General features: G+C 32.5%; 1 pseudogene; it reads right to left on the minus strand.

Moving 5' to 3' along the window:
- Nucleotides 1–5,059: 5,059 nt before the first annotated feature.
- LOC149537163 (NDR1/HIN1-like protein 13) lies at nucleotides 5,060–9,632 on the minus strand (annotated as a pseudogene).
- Between the last annotated feature and the right edge of the window lie 3,125 nt (nucleotides 9,633–12,757).

Below are 12,757 nucleotides of genomic sequence, written 5' to 3' on the forward strand. Positions count from 1 at the left end.
GTGTATGATCAAGTGTAATAGTCCCTCACTGACAACACCAAGAAGATTAAGGACAAAGCTAATCTCAAGATAAGAGAGGTATATTTTGGTGTAGAGGACTTGGTCATGCTCCACCTAAACAAAGCAACAATAGAAAAGGGACTTCCACAAAGCTTCAAAAGAGAAGACTTGGACCATGTCCTATACTAGCCAAGTATGGGTAGAATGCTTACAAAGCTAGGTAACCAGATGATCTAGCCATCTCCCCCATCTTCAATGTGGCAGATCTAGTTAAGTCTAGAGGACCTCTTACTAAAGTAGATCAGAATGTGGAAGAATCTAAGAAAGAGGCTTAGGTAGCAGCTCTGCCCCCTAAGCCCAAGCTACAAGCAGAGAAGATATTGGACTCTTGGGTTCATACAAAGACTAGGCATGAAACCTATAAGGAACACCTTGTCAAATGGCAAGGTGGGCCAGATTCAGAAGCTACTTGGATCCCTAAAAATTAGTTCAAACTTTAGGGCATAGATCTCCACCTTTTGTCTCTAGAGGGTACTTAGCTTCTTTGGTAGGGAGTATGGTGCAGGGGCACCTTGAGACATAGGGCCATTACCAATATCAATTTTGTTGTGATATGCTCTAAGAGATCCTTGTAACTAGAATAAAAGTCTAAGGACCTAGTTGTGTGCTTTGGATATATTGGTTAGGGGATGGGAAGTCATAAGTGTCCAAGGAGGGGCCTTAGAGTTAGTGAGATATTCCTTTTCATGAAGTCCTATCATAGGTCTCTAGCCTAGGAAAGGGTCTCTAGCCTTGGAAAGCTAAGAGTTACCCAATTTGGCAAGAAAAAGTTGTCAAAATAATGTAAATAAAAATTTGCGAGGTACAAAGTTGCAACTTTTCAAATCTTATTGAACAACATTGCACAACCCCTTCCAAACATGGTGGAGATTGATAGAAACCCTAGTTGTTATGGGAAAAGATGGAAGAGGCAGTATATAAGCTTACAAAACCCTAACGTTGCCATTATGTGGGTGTTAGTGTATGAATAAAATGTTATAGTGTGGATTTTAAATGTAAAAAGAAAAAATAGAGAGCAATGAAAGTGTTTTTGTGCTGAACAAATTGTTGTAACATCTTGGCATTGTAATTTGTTTTGTTTAGAGTAGTTTTGTTTTAGTAGGGTAGGTGTGTGTGTGTTTCTTTTCCTATTTGTAAATCTTTTTGTTTCTGCTAGTTCACTATCCTAAACCAAGTAGTTGGCATTGAAGAACATGTAACTCACTATCCCATGGAAACATTTTTAAGCTCCTTCCCTAGGCAAGCCAATGCATGCCTGACTAGGGAAGATTAAGATTGTAGAGCTTATGGACAATAGGGTTTTGAAGATCAATAGAAAAAAAGTATGGAGTGGGAAGGGGAGTGAGTTAAGAATCCCTGGGAAGAAGGAGATATTGGTGTCAATCATGCAAGGCACTAAACCAGTCCATACAATAGACAAACCTAGGAAAGGTCAAGAAACCCTTAAAAACCCTCAATTTGTATAGAAACCTTTTTGAGACCCAAAAACTAGAGAATCTAGGAGTGCTAGTGAAATAAATAGGACTCTCTGAAGGAATTTTGTGTTGGCTAGTGGAAGAAATTTGAGTAAATCCTTGATTTCTTGGGACAAGAGGGCTAATTGGGGCTCTTTTCTAGTAGCCCTATTTTGATGGAAAAGTGTGGAATCAGTAAGGAAGATAAATGCCATGAGTTTCCTTGGGTAATGAAAGAAGTGTGTTGAGAGGTCTTACATCATCTCCATGAACCTATAAGATGTGTTTAAATATTATCCAAGAAAGACCTAGATCAGTTTAGGAACCTTGAGTGTTCTCCATCTAGCATGAGAACCTAGCAAGTGGCAAGAAGAGGATTTTGTTCAAAATAGAAGAGTGGGTGTTTGGGATTAGGGGATCTCTACATAAGAGGTATCATATAGGTCCATTTGGTGGACTTGGAAGTTACCTTAGATCTCAGTGGCAGACTAGAAGCATGAACTAGTGATTAGTTCATCCCCTCTCCCTGTCAATCATTGATCATAAACATAGAGATCTATGATCCACATCATTAAATGTAAAATTATTTGTAAAAACCTCTACATATATTAAATTTTGTTTCCAAGTTGGCTTGAAAATATTTTACTTGAAAGGGTATGTGCAGGATCATAGTGTGCCAAAAAGTGGCAATTTAAAAAAAAATGTAGTTTTGAAATCCCTCAAAGCATTTCAAAATCTATTCCAAATTTTTTCCAACCCATTCTAATACCAAACCAAAAAAAAATACCTTTATAAGGCCTAGTATATCTTTGAATATCAACCCTATGTGGTCAACTTTAAAAACATCCCAAAAAATGTGTTTTTGGCCTATTCTTGTGTATTTTTTACTGCAAACATGTATCTCACAACTTTATCCCACCCAAATTTGATAAAATGAAAATGTTTCTTAAGAATGTTCTTAGCTTTCCTTAAATGTATTGCTTGTCAAATCATGAGTTCAGTAAGTAATTACTACTAATTTTCTAAGGGAGTTACATATAAAGTGTTGATTGACACACAGATTGAAAAACAACTATAACTTTCAAATGGTACAACATTTTTCAAATCCAAAACATGCATCACATTCTATTCTTCTTCTACTTTATGGAAAAAAGAAGAAGAAAAATTAAATTTTACAGAGTTTTGAATTAGTTTAAGGGGGTTATACATGAGATTTTTTTAATTCTAAAAATACTATAGTAGAAAATTCATAATTAATTAATTATTTATAATAATAATGCCCAAAAATATGTGTCACATCCGTCTAGTTCTTATATCTAGAATATTATTTAAAAAAATTATCATTTGATTTTCATTAAAGTGGTTAGATATATGTCCACTTCTTTTTTTTGTTCTAAATGTATTGTACTATTGCGTTAAAATTAAAAAATTTGACCAATCGATTTTAATTTTTTCAAATAAGGCCTAGTAGTTTGGAAACTAAATCAAATTTCCTAGATATTATTTTCTCTCAAATTTTTGGTAGAAAGTTCATAACAAGTTGAAAACTACATGTCAGGTTGACATAACCCTAATTTTCTAATTTTTCATTACCACTAAAGGATATAGTTTGGTTGACCATGATCCTACACATACCCCAAAATTTGTTTCATTCCTAACTTTCATGTAAACTCTACATTGCTTGGCATGTTTTTTTTGCTTGGTTTGTATTGTGCTTGGCACATACTATGTAACTTGACATATGTATACTTGAAACTTTCTCGATCACTATTGAGCTTGGCTCATATAGAAAACGTTCGGTGACCATACACTTACTCGGCTGCTCTAGAGCTTGGTACATACTTTCTTATGTACATGAAATGACCTTTACAGAGTAGCTTGGTTGTGGTCATGACCATCTTACTCTACCTTGTAAAGTTTTTGACACTAATAGTCAACAATAGTTAGATATTCCAATAATTTTATAAAAATAAAAATTCAAAGGTCAATAATACATTTGTTGAAACAACCAATTTAACTTTAGAATTAAGAAAATTTTACATGATTCAAGACCTACACATGTAAAAAAGAATAACAATTACAATACAAGTGTCCATCAAGTTTCCAAACATAGAATTTCATCACATGACTACACCATTGATCAAAACATTTTGGAAATCAGCCAACATATCCACTTCATTATAAAAAGAGAATTCACAATATAGGGGAGACAACCCAATAGCCACCCAGGCTAACTTTAGGCATCTAGAACTCCTAATTGGTTCATTGAAGGAAGAGCTTAAAGCTAACCTTTCATTTTTCCACATTAATGAAGCTCTCTATAGAACTTGTAGAGTGACAGGAGGTCTAAAAGTGTCATTTTTAAAACATTCGCCACTAACCCATTATTTTCTCCCCCATATAGTCACTCAACGAAAAATTAATACTTGTTGCACAAATGGACCAATTAAAAACCAAGAAATATAAAAAATAATCAACTATTAGTACATGTGTGATCAACTATTAGTAAATGTTTGATTGGATATTAGTACATGTGATTAATTTTTTCATCTTTTTATGAGCAATAATTGGGGGATGTATAATACTAAACATATCAATCAATAGAATGTGGAAAGCTACTAAGTCATCTTTCCTATATATCAAATCATGTCTGAAAAATTATTTCATAGAATTATAAATATTTAAAAACATTTCTTTTGACCTTGTAATTGAGGATTTCATATGGGAGTTCTCATCAGGAGACAATCTACTCATGGGTGTCAAGACCACATTTTCCCAAGATTTTCACATGCCATATTTCACCAAACAAAAACATTAAATGTTGACATTACATTTGTTGAAACAAACAATTTAATTTTAAAGATTTAAGATAATTTGTACATGATTTGACCTACACATGAAAAAAATTAACAATTACAATACAAGTGCACACTAAGTTGTGAAACATAGAATGTCATCACATGAATACACCATTAATCAAAACATTCCACAAGTCAAACTACATATTCATCTCATTACAAAAAGAGAATTTACAATATAGGGGAGACATCGAATAACTCAAGCTAACTTCAGGCACCTAGAACTCCTAATTTGTATGTCAAAATTTGTCAATTTTTCAATGAAACTTCGTAGTTGAGTGAAGCATTAAATATAACCTTTCATCTATTCTCCATTCATGGAGCTCTCTAAACTCATAGAGTGTGAGGTGGTCTTAAGTGCCATTTTGAAATGTTCACCCAATCTAGTTATGTTCAACCTCTAATAGATGCTCACCTAAAAAGTAGCATTTTCTAGACAAATGGATAAATAAGAAACAAAGAAACAAAAAAAAAATCAACTATTAGTACATGTATGATTGACTATTAATAGATGTAGGATCATTTTTGAACAAAAAAAATGAATGATAATTAAAATAGAAATAGCAACCATTAGGACATGACAGCTATTGAATCATCTCCCCTACATGTATTAGTGTCTCACTTACATATATCAAGTCACGTATGAAACATTATTTCATAAAATTACAAATATTAAAAAGCACAAGATCAGAAAATATTTCTCTTGACCTTGTAACCTAGGCTTTTAATCTAAGAGTTCTAATAAGGAGACAACCCACTCATTACAACACTATAATGCACGTGTACAATCATTTTTGGCAACTTCAACAACTATTCTTTGATCTTGATAGGCATGTCAATACAAACCTCTAAAGGTACCATTTTCTCCTTTTCTACATTAACAATACCCAAATAAAACTCTTGGGAGAAGGGAACATTAGGCCTTGTAAGATTTGCCTCCAAGAAAGTCACATTCCCATGTTCCTAATAAAACCTAGGAAACCTTCTATAACACAACTCTACACCATAATAGCTAAAACCCAAACTATTATCTTTATCATAATATAGAACGAGTTTACTATTTCCATTCTTAGAAAGGACTATGATATAAAACTTTGAACTGATCAGTCCTAAATCTCTACTAAAATTGAAGCTCTTGGACTCTAATATCTCAATAGAATAGCTTCAAATTCAGGGATTGAATACCAAGTAGAGAATACCTATGCAATATTTACATTTTATCTTCACTATATTAAGGTAAACACCAACTGAAAAGAAACAATCTAACTCTAAAAAGAAAGGGCCACAAGTTGGGTTCACCAAAATATTTTGGTGAAAAATGGAAATGCTTAATAGGGTAAAGATCTCCACTTTTCATGCAAAAGAGCCAAAATGTGTTTGGAAAGAAGGAGAATTTCCAAGCACAATCCCTTCTGAATTTGAATTAGATTAGCAAGACCCAAGTAGAGGAAGGGATGACAATACTCAATTGAATTCTGAAAAGGAATCTAATGCCAGAAAATGCTCTTTTTCCCATGTGTGATATGTGAATGTGATTGTTCAATAAAACTAATTGGCTAAGTATGGAATAAAATATGAATTAAAATGCTAAATGTATACAATCATCCCAATTAAGAAATGTAATTATGCTTAATATTAAAATTAAAATTAATGGTACAGTGCACATCTTGAAATGTGTAGAGTAAAGTTTCTATTTTCTCCAAAAATGTATGGATTTGGGCTTGATTTAAAATTCCATCTATGAATCACTAAATAAAATAGAAAAACCATAAATGGTTTTTCTTGACAAGGTTCTAAGAATAGGTCAAATTGGAAGAAAAGTCTCTAGATGCCATTCTACAAAGTCACAATATTCTTGAGACCCTTTAACTAGGTCGACCTTTTTTTTTTAATGCTCTTGGGAAATTATTTCTAGACATGCAGTCACAATTTTGATAACCTTCTCCTGCACATAGTAAATTTGATATTTGTTTTAGGGTGGATGTGGGGTTACCTTGGTCAAGAATTAGATTGAGGAATCAACCTCTAAACATATCAACTTCAAGATTGATTCCTCAATTTAAGGATTGAACAAGACAAGACCTCATTAAACCAAAACAAAAATGAAGTTTTATTGTGTGCAGGAGTAGGACATCCAAATCATGGTTGTAGATCTAAAAAATGCTCATTATGTTTTCTACTCTATCTTGGGTTATATCGAGATATATATTTGGAAACTCCTCATTTTAATTGAAATTTTAATGTTTGGAAAGTGGAATGTTAATGAATTTACCTCATATAGTTTACATTAGTAACATTAAACAACATCACATTTTTACCTAAACACCTATTAAAGTGGGTTATTATCCTATTGATGTGAAGAAGAGTTGTTTGATTAAGAGGTGGAAGCACTAGAGGAATGATACATGTTTATTGATAATTTATTGGTTATAGGAACCAAGTTAAAACACACATTGAAGGTTGGGGGATGCTTTCAAAACCCCATAAAGTTTTTTAGAAGTTGTTAGTTCTTTTATACACAATATTTTATAGAAAATATCTAATATGGTTTTCGAGTCCATGTCAAAGCCCAATCATTATGATTTGTAGAGCTATAAAACCACTATTAATTTCTTTACTTAAGAGATATGCTTAAGGATTTGGCCTCTTGTGGGCATATACTAGCAAGCTAGTGCTTTGGATGATCTATAATTCATGGATATCATTTGTTTATGTCTTTTTCAATATTTAAAAAAAAAATTCAATTTTGTTTTGCAATGTCTCATTTTAGTGGGGTTCCAAATTCCTTCTAAAATCTAATTGAATTTAGTTTTGGGCCCCCTTAGAGACCTTCCTTTTCCTTAATAAAAAATTATGTAGGTGGAACGCGCCAAACACTATATTATATTTTTTTGTCAAAATAAAGGACCACATTTTGTGCTTTCCCTTCTTGAGGGTCTTAATATCCACCATTTTAAAAATAAATCACTACTTTAGAAACTAGATTTAGAGTACTACAACCACTTTTTTTTGTTGCATCTTGAAATTTTGAGTTTATTTGTCTTTATTTTCTCGTCAAAATTTAAAGGTTTTTGATATCATAAAAAGAGGTTGAATCTTATACCCCCTTTTGAACCCCAATATTTTTCCACTTGCCCTATGAAAATGATTTATCTTGTATTATTTGCATTCTCATTTGTGTGCATGTGGAGAGAGAGAGAGAGAGAGAGAGAGAGAGAGAGAGAGAGAGAGAGAGAGAGAGAGAGAGAGAGAGAGAGAGAGAGAGAGAGAGAGAGAGGAGGTTGTCTTTAGATATGGTGATTGGTTTTTAGTTTTGTTTAATTTCTTTTATTTAGTTATGGAATTATTTTTAGCATTTGAAGTGTTCATTTTATTTTTAAATTGTCAAAATGATATTTTCTTTGTGGTGAAAATTGTTACTATGGAAGGTTCATGACCTTGTTTTATTTAGTCTTTAAATTTAGGAATTATTGTTAACTAGTATGTTGAGAAAACACTACTAAAAGTTTTACAAGGCATAAGAAAGGGCTTTGAAATGTCATCATTTCTTCATTACTAAAATTTGGTTTTATGCGGTTATTCATTATTATTAAGACTCATTGTCAAAATGGGTTATGATTTTTTGCTTGTTTAGCTATGTGGGTCTTAGTTATTTATTCAAGAATATTCTTATTTGAGTGGAAATACATGATAATATATGCTAAAATACTCTTCTAGTACGAAGAAAAAATTGAATCATTTTTTTTACAATGGCTAAAATTAGATGAATTTTAAATGTTGATACAATTGAAAGACTTTTTAAAAAAGTCTTTCCATATTTTTCTTTTGATTTTAAAATTTTTAGCATGGAAAAATAAAAATAGACAAATTTCAAATGTTGATTCAATTCAACATTATTTTTACGATCTTTCTCAATGATTTGGAATTTCAAATTATTGCACATATTAAGAAAATACAACACATTCTTGTCAAATTTGAAATTTTTACCCTAATATATAGTAAATTTACTATAGCATTTTCTATTGCAATGAATAGCTTCCATGTGAAAAAATTAGAAGTTCTTTTTTTGATTTGATAAAACATATGATAATAGGTTATTTATCTTAACATTTTTATCCACTTTAAAATTCTCTTTGATTCACTAAAAGAAAATTTTCTTCTCTCTTATGTATTGCAAGGAAGATATATTTACTTAATGCTCCATACCTAGTAATGTTAGGTGTATACCTAAAATATAACTTATATGAAGTCAAGAATATATTTTATTATGATTCACTATAATAGATCTTTGGTTAGGCTTAGAGCCATGAAACATTCGTTTCCACATAAACTTTTTGGTTTATATTTACTAGCCCCTCCTATATAGTTAGAGACTTATATTTTAGCCTTTGTTTTACACTATTCATTTATGTGGAGGATCATCCATTCAAAGAATTATAGAGTTTTTAAACTATTCAACCTTTCTTTTTAGTTTGATTTTTTTAAAGATTATTTCTTTTTGTTAATTGGCTCTATATATTTTTGCCAACATTTTTTTCTATTAAAATAAATTTAAAAATTTAATTGTGTGGCTAATCAAAGGTAAGCATTAATAAATAGTTTTGTTAATATTTCTAAAGTTGTAAAAAGAAAGAAAAAATAAAAGAAAAAAAATAAGTGGTCAAATTCATTGATTTATGAATGCTCAAACCTACATTCCATGATATATAATGTTTCTCCTAGGTACACTATTAGAAAATGAAGACTACTTTTTTTGTAATTCATTAAAAAAAAACTTATATATTCTCTAATATAAAATTCATTAAATCTTTTTTTTTTTGGATGAATAGACATTTTTTATTAATAAATAATATACTAAGATTACAATTCACAAAAAAGGGTCGGGGGATACAAGATCACCCCACTAGAGTTCGCATGGCTGAAGTTGAAATCAACAACTATTCATCAAAAGAAACTTATAAAAAGAAACCCTCAGAAAGCTAAAGTAGTGCCAGTTGAGGGGGGTGGTTCATCTCAATCATGAAATCCATATGCATCCTTGGGATTGGAAGGTGGGCTAGGAATAGTCCATCCATCAGCATCATCATCAGGGGCCTAGTCAACATCCTTTGTATCAAGCCGTAGAGGTGAGATGGCCAACTCTAGGTGAAAGGGCACTTTCTAGAAACCACCTGTCGAGAACCAGGAGGAGGAGCCAGGGACTAGCTAGTGCCACCATGGGGTTGGGAAATTGAGCAATGCCACAATCTGCCATCACCATCACTGTTAAAGTGATGGTAGAAAGCCTTCAAATGTGGCATGTGTGAATGGTGACATGAAGAATTGCACCCTTGGTAGTGGCCTCTAAGTGGTGTCATATCAACTGAGGCATCTAGAGGAACTCTAGCAATAGTACAAGGGGCATTTCCCTGGTGATTGAGGATCTCTTGAAGGTGGGCCAACTCAAGGGCCACCTTGTTTGCTTGCACTTGAATCTGCATAATTACATTATTATAAATGCATGCCTTAGTGTAGATAGCAATATTTATATCATAAAAACTATGAGTGAAAAGAACAACATTTCTATCTTTTCACAAAGTGAACAAAATATCCATCTAAAATGTATTCCAAATCTTAGTAACTTTTCTAGGTATCTTGGGGGAATCACCCAAAATAACCATATGCTAAGAAAAAGGTTTAGGCTGAAATAGCTTTAAAAAATTCATGAATCCAGTGCCAATAATTTTGAGCACATCTATAGAACCAAAAAATTTGCAAGAAAGATTCTGGTTAGCCACAAAATGGATACCTAGGATTTGGAACCCCAATATACTTAAGTTGAGGCCCAAGAAGAAGACCTTGAAAAGCTAGGCACTAAGAAAAATGAGCAATCTTGGGTTCTATAATGGTACTCCAAATAGTGTCAAAGTTCTTGCTTCATTGAGAAAGGGAAGAGTGCAAGTGCCATCTCTGATTGTGTATATCCACCATCAAAAGATGGGGAGAAATGTTGGAATGCTTTAGAATAATTGAGAGGGGGGCAGGCGGGTGAATCCATTATTCAAGGTCTAGATGTATAAATAAAACTTTTCATATCTTAGTGAACCCATAAATCATTCATATCCATGCATGCATCCATAAGATTATGCAATCACATAAAAATTGTAAGTTACTATCAAATCAATTTGTAGAAATGTAAAGCATGAAACATAATAGATTCATCAACACACTTGACACAATAATTTATGTGGAAATCCAATTTGGGAAAAACCACCAATAGCATGCTACTCTTTTTCACTCTTCTGAAGTGATGCCTTGTGAAAGGCCAACCCTGTCAAAGGTTACAATACACACTCTTAAATGTGACCCAGTTAAGGGATTTCAATCACCCTATTAGAAGTGAGCCTTGTTAGAGGACTTTAGGCCATTCACTTGGAATGCCACCTAGTTAAAGGATTTACAAATGACTATTAGGTCAACCTTACTCTAAATGATTTACCCTAGACTGATACAATTGTTAGAGAGTAACAATAGAGCTTTGATTTGATAGAACTTACAACTTCTCTTGTAGATTATAGATCTCTATATAGTCCTCCATTTTTCTTGGCCTTCATACTTTGTAGCTCTGATTGCTAGTTCACCCTTCAAGCATTCATCTCCTTAAGCCTTCTTTCTTAGCATGCCATTGAAAATTCTCCTCTTAGGTCACTTTATTAAGAAAAACCCTTGACTCCTTCCCTTCCTTAGGTTCTCACACAGGACAACTTTTGCTTCATGACTAGACATTCCTATAAATAGGAAATTAGGATATATTCCTACTCATTTTCATCATCCAAATTAGGGTTTGGATGGATTAGGTAGGATACAATGTATCTACCCCATATCTTCTATCTCTTATAGAAACTTCTCTTAGAATCCATTTGAATTCACCTAAAAAATAGCTTACCTCAAATTTTGTGCCACCAGTTCATCATTCTTATCTCCCACCCAGTTCACAAAATTCAAGAAAAAACTTGTCAGCTTAGATTTACTGAATCTTTGATCTTTAAAATAATGCATCAAATCGACAATATCAACCTTCTGATGCTTGACACATACTGTGCTACTGATCATCAATTGTGAACTCACTTGACATCAACTAAACTTTATAGATGCTCAACATCGACTAAACTTTGCTTGGCATCAACTATATTTCTTGGCATTGACTAGAATTTTCTTTGACTCAGCTCCAACCATCTTTCTACTAGGCTTGCACTAACTTTGCTCAGCACCTACTATCCACTTGATCAAGTCTGGAAGACAACCTTTATGTAACTTGTTCTTCTAAACTTTCTAAGTGTACCCAACATTTGTAACCTTAAGTGGATTATCAATATATCATGTCATCGCTATCTTAACTGATCCTTGTACTTCATTACATAATCATAACTCAACCTTTCCTTTAGGTACTTTTTTTACATCTTATTGATCAAATCCCCTACATCAATTAACTAAGTAACAATACTCAATTCTTATAAATAGTTGTCTTACCAACAAATAGTAGGTTTGAAATTAGTGAAAAAATAATGATTGAAACACATTCTTCTTCAACAATATCCCTCATTCAATAATATCTCTTCAATAATGATCTTTTCAATCAAATCTCAACAATCTCCCTCTTTGGCATTGATGGAAAACCAAACTAATCAACCAAGGCAATCAGATGATGAACATCTTATTCAACCAAACTGTCTAGGTTAAAATAGTAAGATAGTACCAAAAAGAAAACTTGTATCAAAATTTCTCCTCCATCAGCAACTTCCATCTTCTAATTAGGTTACAAAACTCTTTCTTATAACTCCCTTTGATTTCCCTTCTTGTATCTCCCTCTTACTAGGTAGATTAGGATATCTCCCTCTTTCTTTTATACTAGATTGATCAACAGAATATCTCCCTCTATGATTATACATTCTGTCTTTGATCTATCTCCCTATCTATTCTGACTCTTGATCAGTGAAATATCTCCCTCTTTGACAAAAAATCTCTTGATGTACTTTCTTTAATAATAATTAGGTAAATGTTTTTTGATCCCTCTTTGACAACAATGCCATACCAAAAACTTGTCATCTTAAAACATGTAGATATAGGATTTTGCAATTTCTTCAGTTTTTCCTCTATCACCTTGCCTATGACTAATTTGAAGTTTTGATTTTGTTATTACTTTAGGAAACTCCTAAAGTAAGATCTTCTACATCAGTGTAAAACATATGAATATCGGCTTGGTTGATACAAGGCACTCCTCTTGTTACTTATATAGCCTTTGATAGGGGTATCACCCCAAATTTACCTCTTAGATACTCATGAGCATCCTCAGGTAATGATTTTGTGAAGATATTAGCAATTTACTCCTTTGTGTTAACATATTCC

The sequence above is a fragment of the Cupressus sempervirens genome, chromosome 10 (genome assembly GCF_028749045.1).
Source record: "Cupressus sempervirens isolate cs-2001-9-10 chromosome 10, ASM2874904v1, whole genome shotgun sequence".
NCBI lineage: Eukaryota > Viridiplantae > Streptophyta > Pinopsida > Cupressales > Cupressaceae > Cupressus > Cupressus sempervirens.